The sequence below is a fragment of the Balaenoptera ricei genome, chromosome 12, assembly GCF_028023285.1.
Source record: "Balaenoptera ricei isolate mBalRic1 chromosome 12, mBalRic1.hap2, whole genome shotgun sequence".
Classification (NCBI taxonomy): domain Eukaryota; kingdom Metazoa; phylum Chordata; class Mammalia; order Artiodactyla; family Balaenopteridae; genus Balaenoptera; species Balaenoptera ricei.
This window is the reverse complement of record NC_082650.1, coordinates 50,641,854-50,665,650: the sequence shown is the minus strand read 5'-3', so window position 1 is coordinate 50,665,650 and position 23,797 is coordinate 50,641,854. Positions and strand designations below refer to the sequence as shown.

Here is a 23,797-nt window from a genome sequence, read left to right as displayed (position 1 = left end):
TTTTTTAAATATATTGATAGTAAGTTTATTTTAAGTTTATATACATACATATGTATTGACTCATCTCTGGACAATTCATAATCTTACCAGTTTTTCTTGAAATTATGAGGCAAACCAATACTCCTTTTCTAAATATGAGGTATACAACAACCAGTGTAAAATATATTGACAGTAAACAATGGGCAAGGAGCCAGTGGATTAGGGGCTGCTGAAGCAGAGGTGCAGAAACCTGGATGGGGAGCTGGGCACGGTCACCCAAGCTCTTGCAGGACATTTCTTAGAAGCAGATGTTAAACCGCAAACTAGTCAATGTCTGCACCGGCAGCCCAAACACTCATAGCTGTATTCTGTGTGAGTGTGACCCTCCCTTCAACTCATGCCACTCCCTAAGTGTATGGGTGGTGATTAGGGAGAAATGACATCAGCCAACATTTCCTGAGCAGTGTGTGATGGGCACTATGCTATGTACCTTAATCTGTATTAACTCAATTCTCACAATAACTCTAGGAAGTAGGTCTTAACTATCATCTTCATTTTACAGATGGGGAAAGTGAAGCACAGAGAAGTTATGTCACTTTCCCAAGGTCAAACAGCTAGCAAGTGGAGGAACCAGGATTCAAACCCAGACGAGCTGGCTGTCCATCACTAAGCTATAAATGCCTAGTGTTACCAGCTGCTCTTATACCCACAGTGGTAAAAATACTGGGTTATTAGTGTGAACAACCCTCATTTTGATCTTCTGACATGATCTGGTTTGTAGGCAGCTCTGTATGCAGACATAATGTTTCAGCCCCAATGAGCTTGAAAATTGTTTCTAGTATTTAAAGAGAATATACCTTTACTCTTTTCCTGGTACCCAGCATATTGTCCCAAATGTAGACACGCTTCCTGGGCAAGCATACTTTGCTTGACTCATAACATGATGTGGAGGTCGTTTAAGCCATCATGAGAACAGTGCTACTGCTATTTAGAGTTACTGTCATCCTAGTAAGTTGTAGGTTCTTAGAGGGCAGCCCATCTTTGTGTTCCCTGCTGCCTCCTGAATAGTACCTAAATCGAGTGCTCAGTAAATGTTTGTTGAAATGTACTGACTCTCACCCCCCGCCCCTCCCATTACCATCAGAGCCTGCATGGGGCCCCATGAGCATCCCTAGAAGCCCACCTCACCCATCCTTGAACACTTTTTAGTTCTTCCCCTATTCTATTTCCTGCTCATAAGCCCTCTGCCCTCTCCTGCCTTCTGATAGAGGAAAAAAGTAAGCACACCAAGGTTTGAGCATTTTTTCTCTCTGTCCTGCTTCCACTTGCACCTGTGACCAAATGCAGAATGAGAAGGGCCTGCGTGGAAGGACTCGCTGTGCCAGGGAGGGCGGGGTGCTGTGCCGCCCAGCGGTGGTTTGCTGTATTCATGCCAGACCACCCTGCCCTCATTGTACACTCCCACCAGTTCTGAGGAGTTTTTAACGAAGCAGCAAGTGCCAATCAGTGTAGGTTAAAAAGAACATGAACACGCCTATTATTAGTGCCTGCTATTCCATGGTTCACCTATTCTAGGAACATGTCTCACTTGTTTAAAACTTACCTCTAAGAAGTGGTTCAAAATGTAATACATAGAGTTTGGGTAAAACGTGTCTAATTTAGGATTCTTCCAATGCAGGATGAACTAAATAAGTGTGTTTACTGTTTTAGGATCGTAAGGTTGAGTTTATTCCCTGAGTACATCTCACAATAAGTAGCATTTACTGACCTTAGAGGGAATGCCCCTGGGAATGGGCTTCTGCTAGGGGAAGCATTTCACAAATCAGAGCATGCTGTTAACACAGTCAGAATTAGGGCACCTTTTCACACCGATGAGGTGAGCATGACACTAGGCCATGATTAGCTCAACTTTGTTGACTTTTCACCTATCGTTTTCAGTGATGAGTCCCTACATACAAGTCACTCTCTGGGGTTCCCCACCCCCGCTCCTGCCTCATTGATTTCAGCTAGTCCTCTACAGATAACGCTGTCTTCTCTGCTGCAGGCTAAAGAAGTATTTCTGCCTTAATGGGTGGCACTCTTGTTATCTTTCCCAAACACCCGGGAGTACAGTCTTTAAAGGTTTAAGGATTAGAGCAGTTGGGAGGCAGTGATCAATGATTAATCAGCTAATTCCCTCCACAGGTGGGAGATGGTAGGTGACAACAATTCCTCAGCCCAAGGAAACTAGGCTGTGACCTCTTCCCTCACCCCAGAAATTACCACAGAAGTCTTTCTTTCTCTTTGATTCTGGCCTTTACTTTTCTCTCTTTAACCCTCTCCGGCTTTTCTTATAAATACTTTTCTAATTATCTTTCTGCTTTCCCCTTACTCCCTATTTCTTCTACTTTCACTTCTACTTTCTCTCTTTTCCCCTCTTTTTCTTTTTTCATTCTCTCTCCAACCCCGCCAGGGTATTTTTAGCTCTTTTTATTTTTAAATACAGTTATCTCTCCACAACACAAATTTCCTTCCTGTATTTTCAGACAGTGCTTTCCAGATTGTAATCCTGGACTCATTAGTGGGCCATGAAATTAATTTAGTAGGCCTCCACGTAACAAAATGAAACAAAACTGAACTGAATCCAGTAGAAGGCTCCAGTGCATGGCACATAGTATGGTTAAGTCTTGTTTCATGAAATTTTATTTCTGTACATAAATATAGCATTGTGTACCAATTTGCCATGCAAAGTGCATTTCTCACTGTGGATAACAGTCACAGGTTGGAGTTATATGAATGCACCTTTTCTGAAACCACATAAATTAAAAATCTTAACTCTGTTCCTTATATCTAGGCGCTTAATGAATGTTTGTTGATTGAATGAAAATATGTGTGAATGATTCCTGTTGAGAATAATTAGGCAAAGAGAAGAGAGAGGTCACGAAGAAAAGGCGTCAGGAACCGATGAGGGGTTTCTGTGCTGTATCCAAAGTGGGTAAAATAAATGCAGGCCTTGGAAAATACACCCTTGTTACTCACAGTGAATTGAGAGCTGGGATGACCAAACAAGGGAAGGAGGTGGCAGGAAGCTACAGCTGAAAGTCAAAATGAAAAGCTGTTAGATAGATGGATAAAGGAAAAACAGAAAAAAGTTGAATGCCTCTTTGTTTGAATATTATCTACAATAGCACTATGTATACTATGTAAAACAAGAAAATTTAATGCAACAGGGTGAATTTTTTGTACCTTTCAGAGTAGGCTATCCTGAAAGGTTTCTAGCATATAAGGAATAATAAATGGAAATTTAATTGTAGGTACTTGTGTAATTAATGTATCTAAAATGACTTTGATATTTTAAAAATTTAGTATATTGACTATTTTTTTTTGGTGACTACAAAGCATACCATTTATGGGGATTCCGTAGGTTCACATGAGGACTTGAGTACCTCCCCTTAATACGGGTTTTTCTTTTTTTCCAAGAACCTAGCTAGCACTTCTATAAGGTAAGGTATACTTACCTTCTAGGTAAGGCATTATAGGCATTAAATGACAGGTATTTATTGACTGTTCACTATATTCCAGGTTGGGTGTACATACAGTAATACACAGTTGAGTGAGATATAGTCCCTGCCTCTGAGGGTTTACATTGACCTGGGGGCGGGGGGGGCGGTCAGTGATTCCAGGCGTAGGAGGTGCTGTGAAGGTGTTAGCAGAGGAGGCTCTGGGGGTGCAGAGAAGAATCCAAATCAGACAGATTCCTGGGCAAGCTGACCCTCAGGCTAAATTCTAAGGGAAAAATGGAGTTGCCCGGTTGAAGAAGGCAGAGAGGGCAGAGGGTCAAGACCACACACCGCTTTTGGAGACCCATGTGGAATTCTGTGTCTAGTGCAAGGGGATTGTCAGCAAGGAGGCCAGAGAGACAGACCGGCAGGAACAAGATCAGATTGAGATGCTAAGTGAGAGAGAGTGACCCTTGTCCTAGAAGCCTGTTTTAATCAGGGGAGTGATAAAGGTCACTCTGGAAATAGCATGGAGAATGGATTGGAGAGAGATAAACAGCATATCTGTTGGAAACATCAGGACAAGAAAGTGATTGGAGTCTGCTTGCTATTGGCAGTTGAAATAAAGAAAGGGATTTATTTCGTAAAGGTAGACTCTGTAGGGCTTGGTAAATTTTGGTAATGGATTAGATGTGAGGAATGTGTTAGAGGCAGGAGTTTTCTAGCTTAGTTGAGTAGATCTGGTTACCAGGATTGGAAGTACATGACAAACGTTAAGTTTGGGAGCTAAGGTCGTTCGTTTGCGACAATAATAGGGTCAAGATGATTTGTCTGGGGCTCAAGAGGTTTTAGATTAGAGAGATTCAGTAATTTTGTGGGGGCTTTTCTGCTCTTGATTTAAAAAGCAAGTAAGTTAAATTTTGTATCTTTCTCTAATGGGGGTCTAAGTTAAATAGGTTATTATACATGGTTTTTAAATTTTCTTGAGATCCACGGTCCGATTAAAAGGAAAAAAATCCTTCAATTACTGATAGAGATGAATTTATTAGGGTTTTAAATGTATTTTTAGCCCGTAAAGCACTGACTTAATTTTTTTTACATGAGCAAGCAGGTTAATCCTGGGGGAACAGATTTGCATATCTGATACAGCCATGTGAGGGTTATTACTCATTGGTTTTCTTAGCTCTGCATACAAGAATCACATTTTGTAACTGTTTAACCTTTTGTTATTTTGTTAGTGTACCAATTATCATCAATTCTGTGTATGGAAGGTGAGTGGGATGGTTTCGGGCAGATGGAGTGGTTGTTGAGCCGTGTGCTACGTCACCGCACCTTCCTGACAGCCTTCCTTTTGCACAGTGATGATGTGTGCCCAGGTATGATGTATTCATGGCCCTTGTCTTCTCTGAGCTTATGCAAGAAGTCTTTCCAGTTAAGATAAAATCTGGGTTGAAATACAACAAAAACCATTTTAATTTTATATTTAAATGTAGGTCTGTCATCCTACGTGTGACTCAGAACCCCTTGGGGCTTTTACACATGATTTTAAAAATAAAGTACCTATCCCATCAAGTCCTAATTGTGTTTAAAATCCACCAACAGGCATCAATAGTCTTTAAATGTTGTATCATAATTTTCTGTGGTTAACATTTTAGTATTATTATTCATTTTCCTTACGGTTTTATGAAGAAATTTGAAGACTACCACCATGCAAATCAATTACATTATATTTTCAAAATTAAAGGTGCGCTCATATTTTGTAATCACCCTTCTTCCATCCCTCCCAATTTATGGGAACAGAAAGTCCTTGGTTAAAAAAAAAAGAAAAAAAAAAAACCCCACTATGTGGTATTTTTAATCTGAAATTAATCTAAAAAAAACTGTTACTTGAGGCTAGGCTTAACTGCCTTTGGGTCCCCAGTCCCTAGCATAATACCTTGTGTGCAGTAAGCATTAAATAAATTATGAATGAATAATATTTGATATTCAGTAGTTTTACCTCTTTAAGGAATATCATGCAGTAGTTAAGTGTGAGGGAGGAAAAGGGAGAAATGTGTTAACAAATTGAAGCAAACGGCAAGACAAATGATAAATATTTGTAAGTTTTTATTTCACTATAGTATATTTTCAGTTTTAGATGTAATAACACAGAGTTCTTGGCAGGTCTCTCATGATTTTCTCAATTGACAAACCATTGATGTCCTTATTAGTTAATTTATACATTATGTTAGTAGGACAGGCTAAAATAGGATCATGATTTTCTTTTTAAATTTAATTTTGTCCAGCTTTATTAAGATATGTGACATATAGCATGTGTAAGTTTAAGGTGTACAATGCAATGATTTGATATCTGTATATACTGCAAAATGGTCACCATAATAAGGTTAGTTAATACAACCATCACCTCACCTAGTTAAAATTGTGTGTGTCCGGGGGGGGGGGGGTGGTGGGAACTTTTCAAATCTATTCTCTTAGCAACTTTCAATACACAATACAGTATTATTAACTATAGTCACCATGCTGTACATTGCATCTCCAGAACTTATTTATCTTATGAGTTTGTACCTTTTGACCACCTTCACTCATTTCCCCTATCCCTCACCCCCTGTCTCTGGCAACTACCTACCAATCTGTTCTGTTTCTGAGTTCAGTTTTTGTTTTTGTTTTTGTTTTTGTTTTGGAGGGGGTGGTTAAGATTCCACCTATTAGTGAGATCATATGGTATTTGGTTTTGTCTGTCTGACTTACCTCACTGAGGCATAGTGCCCTCAAGATCCATCCATTTAACAAAAGGCAAGATTTCCTTCTTTTTTTTTTTTATAGCTAAATATTCTTTGTGTATATATAACACATCTTTATCCATTCATCCATTGATGGACACTTAGGTTGCTTTCATGTCTTGTCTATTGTAATTAATGTTGCAATGAACAGGGGGGGTGCATATATCTTTTTGAGTTAGTGTTTTTGTTTTCTTCAAATAAATAGCCAGAATTGTGATTGCTGAATCATATGGTAGTTCTATTTTGAATTTTTAGGGGAACCTCCATACTGTTTTCCATAGTGGCTGCACCAATTTATATTCCCATTAATATGTACAAGGGTTCCCTTTTCTCCACATTCTCGCCAGCACTTATCTCTCCTTTTTTTTTTTTTATAAATTTATTTATTTATTTACTTTTGGCTGCATTGGGTCTTTGTTGCTTTGTGCAGGCTTTCTCTAGTTGTGGTGAGTGGGGGCTACTCTTTGTTGCGGTGTGCGAGGGCTTCTCATTGTGGTGGCTTCTCTTGTGGCAGAGCAGGGGCTCTAGGCACATGGGCTTCAGTAGTTGTGGCTCACAGGCTCTAGAGTGCAGGCTCAGTAGTTGTGGCACATGGGCTTAGTTGCTCTGCAGCATGTGGGATCTTCGTGGACCAGGGCTCGAACCCGTGTCCCCTGCATTGGCAGGTGGATTCTTAACTACTGCACCACCAGGGAAGCCCTATCTCTTCTTTTTGATAATATTTTAATAGGTGTGAGGTGATATCTCATCATGGTTTTGATTTTCATTTCCCTGATGATTAGTGATGTTGAGCACCTTTTCATGTTCCTGTTGGCCGTTTGTATGTCTTCTTTGGAAAAATATCTGTTCAAGTCCTTTGCCTATTTTTTAGTTGGATTATTTGTTTTTGTGCTATTGAGTGGTATGAGTTCCCTATATATTTTGGCTATTAACCCCTTATGAGATAACGTGGTTTGCAAATATTTTCTCATTCCATAGGTTGCCTTTTCATTTTGTTGATCACTTCTTTTACTGTACAGAAGCTTTTTAGTTGGATATAGCCCCATTTGCTTATTTTTGCTTTTGTTGCTTGTGCTTTTGGTGTCATATCCATAAAATCATTGACAAGACCGATATCAAGGAGCTTTTCTCCTATGTTTTATTCTAAGAGTTTCATGGTTTCAGGCCTAACATTTAAGTCTTTAATCCAATTCTGCTTTTGTGTGTGATGTAAGAAAGGGGTCCATTTTCAATTGTTTTTGGATGTGAATATTCAGTTTTCCGAGCATTATTTACTGAAGAGATTATCTTTTCTCCATTGACTATTCTTGGCTCCCTGGCCAAATGTTACTAGACTGTGTATGGATAGGTTTATTTCTGAGCTCTCAATTCTGTTCCATCAGCCTATGTGTCTGTTTTTATGCCAGTACCATACTGTTTTGATTATCATAGCTTAGTAATATGGTTTGAAATCAGGAAGTCTGATGCCTCCAGTTTTGTTTTTTTTAAAAAATATTTATTTATTTATTTATTTGGCTGCGCCAGTTCTTAGTTGCAGCATGTAGGATTGTCATTGCTGTTTGGGGGATCTTTTAGCTGTGGCATGTGAGCTCTTAGTTGTGGCATGTGGAATCTAGTTCCCTGACCAGGGATCGAACCTGGGCCCCCTGCATTGGGATCCTGGAGTCTTAACCACTGGACCACAGGGAAGTCCCGATGCCTCCAGTTTTGTTTTGTTTTTTTTAATTCTTCTTTCTCAGGATTGCTTTGGCTTTTTGGGATCTTCTGTGGTTCCATAAAAAATTTTGAATCATTTATTTCTATAAAAAATGCCATTGGAATCTTAACAGAGATTGTAATGAATCTATAATTACTTTTTAACATTATTTATTCTTCCAGACCATGAACACTGGATACTTTCCATTGAATTATGTTTTCTTCAGTTTCTTTCATCAGTGTCATGTAGTTTTCATTGTACAGCTCTTTTACCTCCTTGGTTAAATTTATTCCTAAGTACTTTATTGTTTTTGATGCTATTGTAAAGGGGATTGTTTTATTTCTTTTTCAGATAATTCATTGTTAGTGTATAGAAACTTAACTGGTTTTTTGTATCTTGATTTATTATCCTGCAAATTTACTGAATCCATTTATCAGTTTTTTCCTGGAGTTTTTAGGATTTTCTATCTATATATCAACTGCAAATAGAAGTAATTTTACTTCATCCTTTCTGATTTGGATCCCTTTTACTCCTTTTTCTTGCCTTATTGTTCTGGCTAGGATTTTCAGTACTGTGTTGAATAGGAGTGGTGAGAGTGGGCACCCTTGTCTTGTTCCTGATCTTAGAGAAAAATCTTTCAACCTTTTATCATTGAGTCTGTTAGCTGTGGGCTTGTCATATATGGTCTTTATTATGTGGAGGTATGTCCCTTCTGTGCAGAACTTGTTGAGAGTTTTTATCATGAATGGATGTTGAATTTTGTCACATGCATCTATTGAGATGTCATGTGATTTTTGTCTTTCATTCTATTAATGTGATGTATCACATTTATTGATTTGCATATGTTGAACCATCCTTGCATTCCAAGGATGAATCCCACTTGATCGTGGTGTATAATAACTTTAATGTACTGTTGAATTTGATTTGCTAGCGTTTTGTTGAGAATTTTTGTACCTATATTCATTGATGATATCAGCCTGTAGTTTTCTTTTCTCGTAATGTCCTCATCTGGCCTTGGTATCAGGGTAATGCTGGCCTCATAAAATGAGTTTGGGAGTGTTCCCTCTTCAATTTTTTAGAAGTGTTTGAGAGATTGGTATTAATTCTTCTGTAAATTTTTGGTAGAAATCACCAGTGAAACCATCTGGTCCTGGGCTTTGCTTTGTTGGGAGGTTTTTATTACTGATTCAATCTTCTTACTCATTATTAGTTCATATTTTCCATTTCTTCATGATTCAGCCTTGGTAGGTTGTATGTTTCTAGGAATTTATCCAGTTCTTCTAGATTGTCCAGTTTGTTGGTGTATATCAATTGTTTATAGTTGTCTTGTATGATGAGCCTTTGTATTTCCATGATATCAGTTGTAATGTCTCCTCTTTCATGTATAATTTTATTGATTTTGGTCCTCTTTTCTCCTTGGTTATTATAGCTGAAAATTTATGTGTTTTGTTTATATTTTCAGAGAACCAGCCTTTGGTTTTGTTAATCTTTTCCATTATTTTCCTATTCTCTATTTCATTATTTCTGCTTTAATCTTTATTATTTCCTATCTTCTGCTAACTTCTGGTTTAGTTTGTTCTTTTTCTAGTTCCTTGAGGTGTAAAGTTAAATTGAGATCTTTTTTCTCGATAAATGTGTTTCTGTCTGTAAACTTGCCTCTTAGAACTTCTTTTGCTGCATCCCATGAGTTTTTTGGTATGTTAGTTTATATTCTTGTTTGTCTCAAGATATTTTTTACTTCCCTTTTGATTTCTTCTTGATCCATTGGCTGTTCAGGAGTGTGTTGTTTAATTTACATGTCTTTGTGAGTTTTTCAGCTTTTCTCCTGTTATTTTTAGTTTCATTCCATTGTGGTCAGAAAAGATAACTTGAGGTAATTTCTGTCTTTTGAATTTGTTGAGAGTTGTTTTATGACTTGTCATATCATCTAGCCATGAAAATGTTCCATGTGCTCCTGAGAAGAATGTATATTCTGCTGCTGTTGGATGGAATGTTCTGTATATGTTTCTTAGGTATATTTGTTTAATAGTGTTCAAATCCTGTTTTTTAATTTATTTTCTGTCTGGATTATCTATCCATTATTGAGAGTAGGGTATTAATGTCACCTACTATTATTGTATTGCAGTTTATTTCTCCTTTTAGTATTTGCTTTACATATTTAAGTGCTCCGATGTTGGATGCATGACTATTTACAATTTTTGTGTCTTCTTGGTGGATCAACTCCCTTTATCATTGTATAATGACTTTCATCATCTCTTTTGACCATTTTTAACTTAAATTCTATTTTGTTTGATATAGGAATAGTGACTTCTGCTTTCTTTTGGTCACCAATTGCTTGAAATATCTTTTTCCATCCCTTCACTCTCAGTCTTTGTGTGTCCTTAAAGCTTAATTGCGCTTCTTGGTAGGCAGCATATCATTGGATCTTCTTTTTTAATTTATTCAGCCACTCTGTGTCTTTTGATGGGAGAATTTAATCCATTTACATTTAAAGAAATTATTCATAGGTAAGGACTTACTATTGCCATTTTGTTCATTGTTTTGTAGATCTTTTGTTCCTTGCTTCCTCTCTTGCTGTCTTCCTCTGTGATTTGATGACTTTTTGTAGCAATATACTTTGACTCCTTTATCACAGTCTTTTTTGTGTCTACTACAGATTTTTCCCTGTGGTTACCACGAGACTTACAGAAGATATATTTGCAGCATCCTATTTTAAGGTGATCATAACTTCAACAGCATGCAGAAACTTTATACTTTTACATCTCCCCCGCCACCCGTTATGTGGCAGTAGGTTACTGATGGTATGATTTACACCTATTTAATATTATATACCCAATAACAAATTATTCTAGTTATGGTTACTTTTAATATTTTTTTTAACTTTTAAACTAGAGTTGCATGCAAATTATGCACCACCATTACAACATTAGAGAATCTGACTTTGACTATATATTTATATTACCAGTGAGATTTACACATTCATATGTTTTCACAGTGTTAATTAGTATCCTTTTATTTCCACTGCCCAGCGAGCTCTCTGGCCAGACAGGGCCACCAGCTCAGCTCTGCAGATGCAAAGAGCCTCTGGCTGGGATCTGTGTTCAGTTGTAGCTGCAGGGAGGAATATGTTCTGCCAGGATTTGAGTGCTGATTACTGTAAGCCCTGCCCCCCTTCTCCATTTCTCTCTGATTCTCCATGATCAAGCTCCAGAGATTGCCCCAGTGATCCCTGTGAGGTGAGACCCAAGTGGAACCACTGGGAAGTACCCTGCAGGGCTGGGGGAGCTGGATGTTTACTTTGGGCTTTTTCCCCCACTGTAGAAACTATAGACCTGGGGGCCCTCTTGTGTGGCCTTGTGACTATCCAGGGGATGAGCAGTGCAGTCAGAGTGTAGCCATTCCTCTTATTCTTCTAATGCTTTCCTTCTTGGTCTCTGTGGGTCCAGGGGGGGTGCTTCCACTTCACCCCCTGGATTCTGGGATCTTCACAATGGTGACTTGTCTAAGGATAGTTGCTAGTTGGTTTTCTTGTGAGGGGGATGATGTTGGGGACAACCTACATTGCCATCTTGATCCATGATTTTCTTATTTTCAGTTCAAATTGCTGAAGCTCTTCAAAAGAATTCCTTGATCAACATGCCTAAAATTGAATCAAGATTTCTTGATTTCCATTTGCCTATTGTTTCTAAATACATGAAACCCTAAAAGTTTTGCTTTCTTTTTGTATTTAACTTACTCTTAGAATCTTACAATTTAAAAAAAATATGGCAGTTTGATCTCAGTTGGAAAGAAGGGAAATTTTTACATTTAAAAAAATCTTCCTTCTCAAACCCACTTTCCATTTGCTTGCAAAAACACTCTTTATAAGATGGTTTACATCCATTAGTAAAGGGTCATAGTTTCTATTCTGTATGTGTGATGTCACCAGAACACTAATTAAGCCCCAGAATATCTGAATAAAATGTATCCTGTCCTTATGCAGGAAAAAAGAGGACTTGAGACTATCTTGACTTTCTTAACCATTTTGTCTTACTATTTATAATTGTGTTAGAAGTTCATTACTTAATGTCAAAATTAAGTCAGTGCTTTTTAAGCATTGTACATCAAAATAATATCTCTTTAAAGATAAAACTCTTTCAGGCTTATTTCAAAAGATGAATAGCTAAATTGGTAGTTCATTTATCATGTGGTTAGAAAATAGGAAAGTAAATTGACTAGTTAATATGTTCGGATACATTTACTTTCAGTAATAGAGAGCTAGGAAAAAAAATTCTGATAATCTCAGAAATGTCAGTAAATGTTTAGATAAAGAGCAAAAATATAATTTTAGGTATCTTTTTGGGAACTCTAAATAAAATTATATTTGAAGCTTCTCAGACCAATAACTTTGTCCTTTATACTGTCTTCTACTCATTATTACTCTTACTTGTCCAAAGATTTTGCTTTTACTTATTTCAAACAGTTTTAACACAGTAGGTATTATTCTTCTTGGATTTTCTCATGCTGTAACAAAATCAGTTATTGATTTATATATCATGTAGATGATATAATTAAATTGAATTTATTGTTTACTAGTTTATTATTTCATTTTAGTGTTTAATTTGTTTTTACATATGGAATCTTGGACCAACAGTCTCATCATGAGAAAATCAATTGGTGTCATCTGAATTCTTCACATACTTCTTTCCTCCCAAAAGCCATCTGTAATGGCTTCTAGAGATACATAGATAACAGTCAGATTTGTGTGGAAAGGTGTGAGACAGCATTCTCAGAATGTCCCATTTGTGTACACATGTGTGTTTAGCATATTAGGACTGTGAAATTTGGGAACTGGAAGATGTTTAGGGGTCACTGGACTCAGTCCCCTGATTTTCTAAGAAAACAAGGCCTGGAGAGGGTCTGTGGCTCATTCAGAGTTACAGAACTCTTAAGTGATAAAGCTGGGACTCAACTTCATTTCTTTGGGACTTAAACCCAAAGTCCAGTAACATGATAGCCTGAGCCAGGCAGCTGGAATTTCTCCAACCCATACTCCTATTGGGTGCAGCTTAAAGTGGGGGAGCCTCCCACAGGCAGCATGGACAGTAACAAATAGTGACAACTAGCACCTCGCCACCAAAGGAAGAAAAAGACAACACTAAAAAGCATAAAGCAGTGAGGCTCAAAATGTGGTTTGCAAACTCCTGGGGAGTCCTCCAGCCCCCACTGAGTCAAGTCCTTCTCTGGCCTGGCTCCTATAATGAATGCACCTCCATCCCAGGCAGGCTTTCAGCATTGGATCGGACATATGAGGGAAGGGGCGAGGGCCTGGGAAGGGGGTGGGTGGGGGGAGACAGGCCAGTTAATGAAGCAATAAAAATTATTAAGTAAGTATCAACCCTTAAATGTATGTCTTTCTAGTATTCTTTGGGGCAAAATGGGAGATACACATAAAAGACTTCTGTTGTATATCAAAATATGATGGTTGTCAAGGAAAAGCACATGTGAGAGCTGAGCTCATCACTTTTTTCACAGAACACCAATTAAAATAATGACTGACTGACAAACTATGGTTCTTCAGACGAGTATTTGGCAGACACTTTTTCAAAAATGAACAGAGTAAAGCCTGTCACTTCAAGAAAAACAATTGTAAGTATTTGTTACAAGTGATAAAGTTAGATATTTCAAGCCAAAATCAGAATTTTGGAAAACTTATATCGACCATCATTAGCAATACTTACTTAAAGGTTTTACTGGTGAGATTGGTAACGATCTTAACAAATGTGATTTTTTTTTGATATTGTGTAATGAAATGTCTTACATTTGGAAGATCTTCATAACTCAGTCAATATTGTCCAAATGACCAATGCACGCTATTAAAAAAATCATCCATGAATAAGAAAACCCATTCCAAGTGTAAGACAGACCAATGGGTTTTAAGATAAAAGCACATGAAAAGTTCATTGACATGATTTCAGATTCTACACTGCAACTAACCTTTAAGAAATTTGTCAAGTTTTGCTGTAGCATCAAAGAAAAATATCCTCAATTATCTGGGAAGACTATTAAAATACTTCTTCCTTTTCCAATTACATGTCTCTGTGAAGTCAGATTTTCCTCATTATACTTCAGCCAAAACAATGTATTATGACTGATTCAGCCAGAAACAGATTTGAGAATTCAGTTGTTTTCTCTTATACCAGACATTGAAGAGGTTTGCTAACATGTAAAAAACATCACTTCCTTTTAAATTTTCTTTTGTTTTGGAAAATATTTTTCATTAAACTATTTATGTTAATATTTATTAGGTTTTGTATTGTTACTTTTTAAAATTTATTTATTTATTTTTGGCTGCGTTGGGTCTTTGTTGCTGCACGTGAGCTTTCTCTAGTTGCGGCGAACAGGGGCTTACTCTTCTCTGTGGTGCACAGGCTTCATATTGTGGTGGCTTCTCTTGTTGTGGAACACGCTCTAGGTGTGCAGGCTTCAGTAGTTGTGGCTCTCGGGCTCTAGAGCATAGGCTCAGTAATTGTGGCACATGGGCTTAGTTGCTCCATGGCATGTGGGATCTTCCCAGACCAGGGCTCAACCCCATGTCCCCTGCATTGGCAGGCAGATTCTTAACCACTGCACCACCAGGGAAGTCCCTATTATTGTTACTTTTAAGTGAATTAATAGATTTTAAAAATTTCTCATACAGTAAATATCAGTAGCTATAACCCAATAAACCAAAGCTTTTTGGGATCCTAAATAATGCTTTTAAGAGTATAAAGGGGTCCTGAGACTAAAAAGGTGTAGAATATTTGACTGTTTATATCCGTATGCAGCACTAAGGCAACCAAGGCATTACTACATTATAGCTTTGTTCAGTCCTTACCAGAGGAGTGATATTCCTGACCAGTTGAAGAAATGTTTCTTTTCTATAGTTTTGTTTGTTTGTTTAAGGAATTAAGGAAGCAAATAGTTCTGAGACCCCCTGATTCATTGGTTCCTTTATTCACTTGCTCACTCCTTCATTCAATGGCTCTTTTCACAGAACTAGAACAAAAAGTTTTTAAATTTGTATGGAAACACAAAAGACCCCAAATAGCCAAAGCAATCCTGAGAAAGAAAAACGGAGCTTGAGGAATCAGGCCCCTGACTTCAGACTATACTACAAAGCTACAGTTATCAAAACAGTATGGTACTGGCACAAAAACAGACATATAGGTCAATGGAACAGGATAGAAAGCCCAGATATAAACCTACACATCTATAGCCAATTAATCTATGACAAAGGAGGCAAGAATATACAATGGAGAAAAGACAGTCCCTTCAATAAGTGGTGCTGGGAAAACTGGACAGCTGCATATAAAAGAAAGGGAATGTTCTAATTTCAAACACCATACACAAAAATAAACTCAAAATGGATCAAAGACCTAAACGTAAGACTGGATGCTATAAAACTCCTAGAGGAAAACATAGGCAGAATGCTCATTAACATAAATTGCAGTAATATCTTCTTTGATCCATCTCCTAGAGTAAACAATAAAGTAAACAAGTGGGACCTAATTAAACTTAAAAGCTTCTGCACAGGGCTTCCCTGGTGGCGCAGTGGTTGAGAGTCTGCCTGCCATTGCAGGGGATGCGGGTTCGAGCCCTGGTCTGGGAAGATCCCACATGGCGCAGAGCGGCTGGGCCCGTGAGCCACAATTACTGAGCCTGCGCGTCTGGAGCCTGTGCTCCGCGACAGTGAGAGGCCTGCGCACCGCGATGAAGAGTGGACCCTGCTTGCCACAACTAGAGAAAGCCCTCGCACAGAAATGAAGACCCAACACAGCCATAAATAGATAAATAAATAAATAAAAATTTTAAAAAAAAATCTTCTTTAAAAAAAAAAAAAAAAAGCTTCTGCACAGCAAAGGAAACCATAAACAAAATGAAAAGACAACCCACAGAATGGGAGAAAATATTTGCAAACAAAGCGACCGACAAGGGATTAATCTCCAAAATATACAAACAGCTCCATATCAAAAAAAACAACCTGTGGCTCCATATCAAAAAAACAAACAACCCGATCAAAAAATGGGCAGAAGATCTAAATAGACATTTCTCCAAAGGAGACATACAGATGGCCAAAAAGCACATGAAAAGATGCTCAACATCAATAACTATCAGAGAAATGCGAATCAAAACTACAATGAGGTATCACCTCACACCAGTCAGAATGGACATTACTTAAAAAATCGACAAATAATGCTGAAAAGGGTGTGGAGAAAAGGGAACCTTCCTACACCGTTGGTGGGAATGTAAATTGGTACAACCACTGTGGAGAACAGTATGGAAGTTCCTTAAAAAACTAAAAATAGAACTACCATATGATCCAGCAATCCCACTCCTGGGCATATACCCTGAGAAAACCATAATTCGAAAAGATACATGCACCCAAAGTTCAGAGCAGCACTATTCACAATAGCCAAGACATGGAAGCAACCTAAACGTCCATGGACAGAGGAATGGATAAAGAAGATGTATATATATACCATAAGTTTATTACTCAACCATAAAAGAGAATGAAATAATGCCATTTGCAGCAACATGGATGGACCTAGAGATCATACTAAGTGAAGTCAGATAGAGAAAGACATATCATATGATATCACTCATGTGGAATCTAATTTTTAAAAAAATGATACAAATCAATTTTTTTTTACAAAACAGACTTACAGAAAACAAATTTATGGTTACCAAAGGGGAAATGTTGGGAGGAGGGAAAAATCAGGAGCTTAGGATGAACATACACACACACTGCTATTTATAAGATAGATAACCAGCAAGGACTTACTGCAGAACACAGGGAACTCTATTCAGTATTCTGTGATAACCTATATGAGAGAAGAATCTGAAAAAAAATGAATATATGTATATGTATAACTGAATCACTTTGCTGTACACCTGAAACTAACACAACATTGTAAATCAACTACAATAAAATTAAAAAATTACATAGAGTGCTTATTGTATTGCGGAAGTCACAGGGAAGGATACAAATATGCACTAGAATGTTGCCTGTTTAATCATAACAGATGGTCTTCCTACTGCACTGCACACACTGAAAGCCCCAAGGGGTATAAGAGCCAAACTGTTTTTTCACTCATAGAATAAATTGTTTAATGCCTTCAGCAAAGAGCCCTTGCCACAAAGCTCATTAGTGAACAGTTACATCATGAAAGTTCTCTCTCATCTCATTAAAATATAAAATTGATTCAGAAGTGAGAACATATACTCACAAACATGTTCTGCAAAAGACAAGTCTTTGTCTCAGGGAAGATGCTTGTGGGCCTGGCTGGCTGTGATTGTTGCAGTTCCCTCAGTATCAGAAAGAGCGTGATGCAGAGAAGCAGTCTGTTGAGAACAGAAAGACTGCCATGAGAGATGAGATCATGTTCTCTGAATACCCAAGGGCATGCTTACATTTTACTTTTCAGATAAGATGCTTAGAAAGGCTTTATTTACTTAAACCAAGCTGCTAAAATTTTGCAGACCTTTCTCATGTGCAGGCTTGGTTAATTTTTCATGTCACATGAAGTGTTGAGATAGCTGGGAGTACTTATCTCAGAGCATAGAATCATGTGATCATTCCCTCAAGTAATACTTGAATTACTGTCCAGTGAAGCAGGGCTTTTTCAAGTTGTTTTGGGATCAATAAGTGGAACATATAGGGAGGAAGATTTAGGGTCACTGAAGAGAAAACCTTTTCAACAATTAGAGCTATCAACAATGACATGTATGGATGGACCTAGAGACTGTCATACAGAGTGAAGAAAGAGAAAAACAGATATTGTATATTAACATATATATATGTGGAATCTAGAAAAATGGTACAGATGAACCGGTTTGCAAAGCAGAAATAGAGACAACAGATGTAGAGAACAAACGTATGGACACCAAGGGGGGAAAGCGGGATGGGGGTGGTGGTGGTGGGATGAATGGGGAGATTGGGATTGACATGTATACACAAATATGTATAAAATAGATAACTAATAAGAACCTGCTGTATAAAAAATAAAATAAAAATTTCAAAAAACAATGACATGTAAACATTCCATTATGAAAAGTCATGAGTTCTTCTATCACTGAGAGTCCTCAAGTAGAGGCTGGATAACCTTCTACCAGCAGTGTTGTAGAGTTTCTTCTTGTAATCTGAGGTTGGATATGATGATTTGGAAGGAAGGTCATCTCTAGGATTCTGTAATTATCATTATCACAGCCATGAGACATCTGCTGCATCATTAGCAGAAAGTACGTGATTTATTCAAATATTTATTAAGCACCTACTATGTGTCAGACACTGTTCTAGACACTGGAGATACAGTAAAGAACAAGACTGACAAGGTCTCTCAAGGCATTTATGTCCTAAGATAGGCAGACAAGCACTGAACTAATAAGACAATTTCATATTAGGATAAATGCCTTGAAGAGCACAAACCAGGATGATGGGAGAGAGTGGTTGGGGCAGGTGAGAGTCAGGAGCTGCTTAAATTAGGTTTGGAGGGAAAGTCTCCTTGAGGAGTTGAGGTTTAAACTGAGACCTGAATGCAGAGGAGGCGTCTGTCCTGAGATGACTGGTGAAGGGTGTTCAAAGCAGAGAGAACATGCGCAGAAGACCAGGGCAGGAATAAGCTTGGCATATTTAAGAAGCAAACAGAAGACACAGAGATGGCCAACAGACACATGAAAAGATGCTCAACTGCTAATTATTAGAGAAGTGAAAATCAAAACTACATTGAGGTATCACCTCACCACCAGTCAGAATGGCCATCATCAAAAAGTCTACAAACAAATAAATGCTGGAGAGGGTGTGGAGAAAAGGGAACCCTCCTACACTGTTGGTGGGAATGTAAATTGATACAGTCACTATGGAGGACGGTATGGAGGTTCCTTAAAAAAACTAAGAGTTGCCATATGATCCAGCAGTCCCACTCCTGGGCACGTATCTGGAGAAAACCACATATAATTGGAAAAGATACATGCGCCCCAAGTTCATTGCAGCACTATTTACAATAGCCAAGACATGGAAGCAACCTAAGTGTCCATCCACAGAGGAATGGATAAAGAAGATGTACATACATACAACGGAACATTACTCAGCCATAAAAAAAGAACGAAATAATGCCATTTGCAGCAACGTGGATGGACCTAGAGATTATCATACTAAGTGAAGTAAGACAGGGAAAGACAAATATATCACTTATATGTGGAATCTAAAAAAAAATGATACAAATGAACTTATTTACAAAATAGAAAAAAACTCATAGAAAACAAATTTATGGTTACCAAAGGGGAAAGTAGTGGGGGGAGAGAAAAATTAGGGGTTTAGGATTAACAGATACACTCTATTATATATAAAATAAACAATAAGGTCCTACTGTATAGCACAGGGAACTATATATTCAATATCTTGTAATAACCTATAATGGAAAAGAATCTGAAAAAGAATATGTGTGTAAGCGTAAAACTGAATCGCTTTGCTGTACACCAGAAACTAACATTGTAAATCAACTATACTTCAATTTTTTGAAAGCATATAGATTAAAATACAGCAAAAACATTTCACTAAAAAAAAAAAAAAAGCAGCAAACAAAGCCAAGTGAGAGAGGCCCAGAGGAATGTGCTTTGGGATGGAGTGAGGCATAGGTAGGGGCCAAATCTCATAGGAGCTTCGCTGTTATTTATCCAGTGAGAAGCATGGGGCGTTGGCGGGGGGTCGTTTTCAGTGAGAAGTGGCATGCTCTAATGCACTCTCTAAAAGATGACTATGGGTGCTTTCTGGAGGGTGAATTGTAGGGGCCAAGGATATAAGCAAAGAGGGGAATAGGAGGAAACTCTAGAGAAGTGTGGTTTCACAGAAGCCAAGAGAAGAAAATGTTTCGAGAAGGAAGGAGTGGGCAGCAGTCTTGAATACAGAGGAATTAACAGGGAGGTATTGATGGCCTTGAGGAGCAAATGTTTATGGGTGGTAGCTTTGCAAGCCCACTGCAGTGAATTTAGGAAAAAATGGGAAGGGGGTAAGAGAACATGGGGAGCAGAAACCATTTCAAAAATGCTGTGGAGGGCTGCAGAGAAATAGGACATTGGGAGGAGGGTATAGGGATCATTTCTAGGATAGGAGCTACTACAGCAGTTCTCTGTGCTGACAGGTGGTCTGCAGAGAGTCAGATACTGGGGGTGCTGGACAGAGTAGTTAATTGCAGGAGAGAGATCCTTGAAAGGGCCCTGTGAATTGTTTGCCTCTTTATTGGAATCCAAAATTTCATTGTCTTTGATGTTGATTAGTTTGTTGGAATGTTCTTGTATTAAGTTGAACCATACGAAGTTACCAATACTCATATATTTTTGACCTACGAAAACAGCAGTGGCTTATAATTCTACCTAATAGAATTAGGATTTTCGACCTTAACTTAGACAGTTTCTCCCATAGGTCTTTATAGTTTCTATACATTTTTAATTTGGAAACAGTCTCAAACTTACCTCAAAGTTGCAATTACAGAACAAAGAATGTTTCCCTCCCCGCCTCGAACCATTTGAGAGTAAGTTGCAGACCTGATATTCTGTCTCTCCCTAACGTTTGAGTAGGTATTTTATATAAAAAAGAAGATTCTCCTATAAAATCACAGTACAATCTAGTAAAATTAGGAAATTAACAGCAATACATTGCTGCCAACTAATCCTTCAACCCCGTTCAAGCTTTTGCTAGTTGTCCCAATAATGCCCTTAATCTCAAAAAGAACTAGTCCGTCATCTCACATTGCAGTTAGTTGTCATGTCTCTTTAGTCTCCTTCATTCTGGAACAGTTCCCCAGTCTTCCTTGATTTTTCATAACCTTGACACTTTGAAGAATACAGTCTAATGACTTCGTAGAACCGCGCCCAGTCTGAGTTTGTCATGGTTATCTTTGGCAGTTTGGTAGCCAGCCTTCAAATTGGCCACACCTCCTGTTATTCAAACCCTCATGCAGTCTCCTCCCACACTGTACCAGAGTTGATCTTTGTGACCAAGAGCATAGAGCAGAAGTGGTTAGGTTTTAGAAGCGATCTCTTGGATCACTTGTTCTGGGGCAAGCAAACATCCTATGGATAAGCCCAGATGGCAAGGAACTGAAGCATGTAGCCAACAGCCAGTGAGAAACTGAGGCCTGCCAACCATGTGAGTGAGCATGGAAGTGGATTCTCCAGCCCCAGTTAAACCTCAAGGTGACTGTTGCCCCAGCCAGCAGCAGGACTTCAACCTTATAACAGACCTAAAACCAGAATCACCCAATTAAGCCACTCTCAGATTCCCGACCCCCAGAAACTGTGACATCATAAATGTTCGTTGGCTTAAAGTACATAATGAATACAGGCAGGAATATCACAGAAGTGATGGTGGGTTCTTTTTATTGCATCCTATCAGGTGGCACACAATTCCAATTCATGCCATTACTAATCATCTTTATTTCAGTCCCTTGATTAAAATGGAATCTTCTGGGCTTTTCCACTTTTTGCTCTTTTTTTTCCCCCTCTCTTTTAATTAATGAATATTTTGTGGGAGATACTTTGAAATGATGTAAACATCCCTTTCTTCATCAAACTTTTAATTATTTCATTTACTTATTTTTCTCAGTATGAGATCTTGGTTTTCTGTTTTATTCGATGGGATATAGTCTGTTACTGTCATTATTTATTTTGATACTCAAATTGTTCCAAATTTCACCTGCGTCCCTTCAGCCTGGCTCCTGTGTTCTCTGGACACATCCTCATCATTCTTTAAGTACATCCTTGATTTCTGGCACAAGATGTTCTAAGCTCATCATGTTCTTTGCCTGCCCCAGCCCTGAAATCAGTCATTTCTCCAAGGACCTCAGGTTCTTTTTAGTGGAAAATGGTATTAAAGCCAAGGTGTGGGCACTATTGCCATTGGGGTGTCATTGCTCCCAGGCCCACTCAAAGGACATATATATATTTACATATACTCATAGATGTAAATATATACAGACATATGCAAATATATACATATATGTATATACAAATACATACTATATATATATCATATAATATAAATTATATATTTGTAAGTATAATACAAATAAAATATAGATATATATCTTTAATTCCATAAATTCATACTGATGCCTCTAATCGTAAGGTACTCTGGGGTTATTCCGTCCGTCTCCCTTTCCATATTAGTGACCTCCCTCTCCAACAGTGAGAAACATGGCTCCGTTACCACTGCTGCTGCTGTTCCAGGAAATTTGAGGACAGAAGGGACAGATTGCTCCCAAAGGTCACCGTGGAAATGTCTGATAGATGACCAGTTGCCCTGAGGGAGAGTCTGGGCCTGCGTACAGGCGGGGAGAAAGGATGACTCTGGGAGGGGCAGTTGTATTCTTTGCCCTTTGAGAACAGCTGTTACAGGCTTGATGTGCAACCTGTCCTTTACTGGCAGAACAGACCCAGTGCTGTGCAGGGTAACCAGTTCCTGTTGCCTGTGGCTCAAAGCCAAGTGCGCTCTCATTAAACAGCAGCTGAAATGTTCACGTTATGGCCTACAAAACAGTGCAGCCAAATATCATTGGGTGCTCTCCTGGTGTTTGTAATACTAGACACAGCTGAAACAGAGGAAAAACTGCATTTCTTTTTATACTAAGACAATATATCCTACAAAATGGGAGGGAAATCCTACAACTTATAAATTGCATCCTAAATTAGAGGCATTTTACCTGTTTCAGGTCCAAAAATCACCTTACTTTGTCTAAAACCAAAAGTCCTTTTAAAAACACAAACAACATTTTAATTTTATAGTTGTCAGAATGTAGAAGAGTATCATTCTGCCATACATGGACCAATAAAAATACTAACAGCTATGGCCCAAACATCAAAAGGACCACCATTGCCACTCATATATGTGTTTGCAGTAGACTGTCCCTTCTGTCTCCTAGGGCAGTGAACACAAATGTGTCCAACTGCTGGAAGTATCCCCTTGTTGCTAGAACCATCCAGGAACAGGGTTACCTAGGCGCCCGTGTGCTTGCTCCCAGCTAAAGCAAGAAAGAGCTGGCGCTTCCTGTGCTTTTGCACGTTGGCTGGCTATGTGGTCAGAGTTCAGTTGCAGAAAACATAATCCACTCTAGGTAGATTAAACAGAAAGTGATTTATTATGGGATTTTCAGTGGCTTTCAGAATCACCAGAGGGCTAAAGAGACAGACTGTAGACCAAGCTGCCAGGAATGACTCCGCAAAGCACATGGCAAATCATCAGAGTGGCTGCTGCATCTGCCTAGATCCGGAAGGTTTCACAGCAGCTGCTGGCTGCAAAACCAGCCACCTCAGCTATAATCAGGAAGCTGCCACTGGGGTGGCCAACTCGAGAGCACGTTGCCTTTGCCAGAGTCTGCAAAAAGGATACCCTACATGCTGCTTCTTCGCGTATGAGTCAGTTCCAAATCAGACTCCTGCGAGTATAAGTGGTGGGTAGAACCTAAATCACATTTTGAACCCAAATTGCAAGGGACTCTGGGATGTTATTTTTTGTTTTTCAGCCTCTGCATGCAGGAAGCGGAGTTCAGATGGATACTGAGGAATCTAATTTATGTTATCTGTCGGAGTCTGCCCTGCTAGCTACCCAGTTATCTATGCATATTCCTCTTGCTATAAGTAGAACCCACTTCCTCCCCCATACATCACTGCATCCCACTCAAAGTCCAGGATCTCTGGGTTTTGTGCAGCTCTCTTTAAGTCCAGATGAGGCTTTTTGTGATCTAGTGACCTATAAATTAAAAGACTGCCTGTGTGTTCTCAATATACACTGGTGGCAAAGGAGGATTAAAACTATCCAGAAAGGGAGAGAACAGAAATGTACAATTGCC

At 38.5% G+C, this 23,797-nt stretch overlaps 1 protein-coding gene across 3 annotated transcripts in view; it reads left to right on the top strand.

The window, feature by feature from the left end:
* Positions 1 to 23,797, top strand: part of FIG4 (FIG4 phosphoinositide 5-phosphatase) — a 130,641-nt gene that overhangs the window by 95,602 nt on the left and 11,242 nt on the right. Inside the window, exons 23-24 of one of the 3 annotated variants that reach the window (XR_009506187.1) lie at positions 4,697 to 4,834; positions 13,449 to 13,562. The exons of 1 other annotated variant lie outside the window; for it this stretch is intronic. The gene's annotated coding sequence lies outside the window, so the exon portion shown is untranslated. The remainder of the gene's footprint in view (positions 1 to 4,696; positions 4,835 to 13,448; positions 13,563 to 23,797) is intronic. One more of the 3 variants, XR_009506186.1, reaches the window with a different exon arrangement.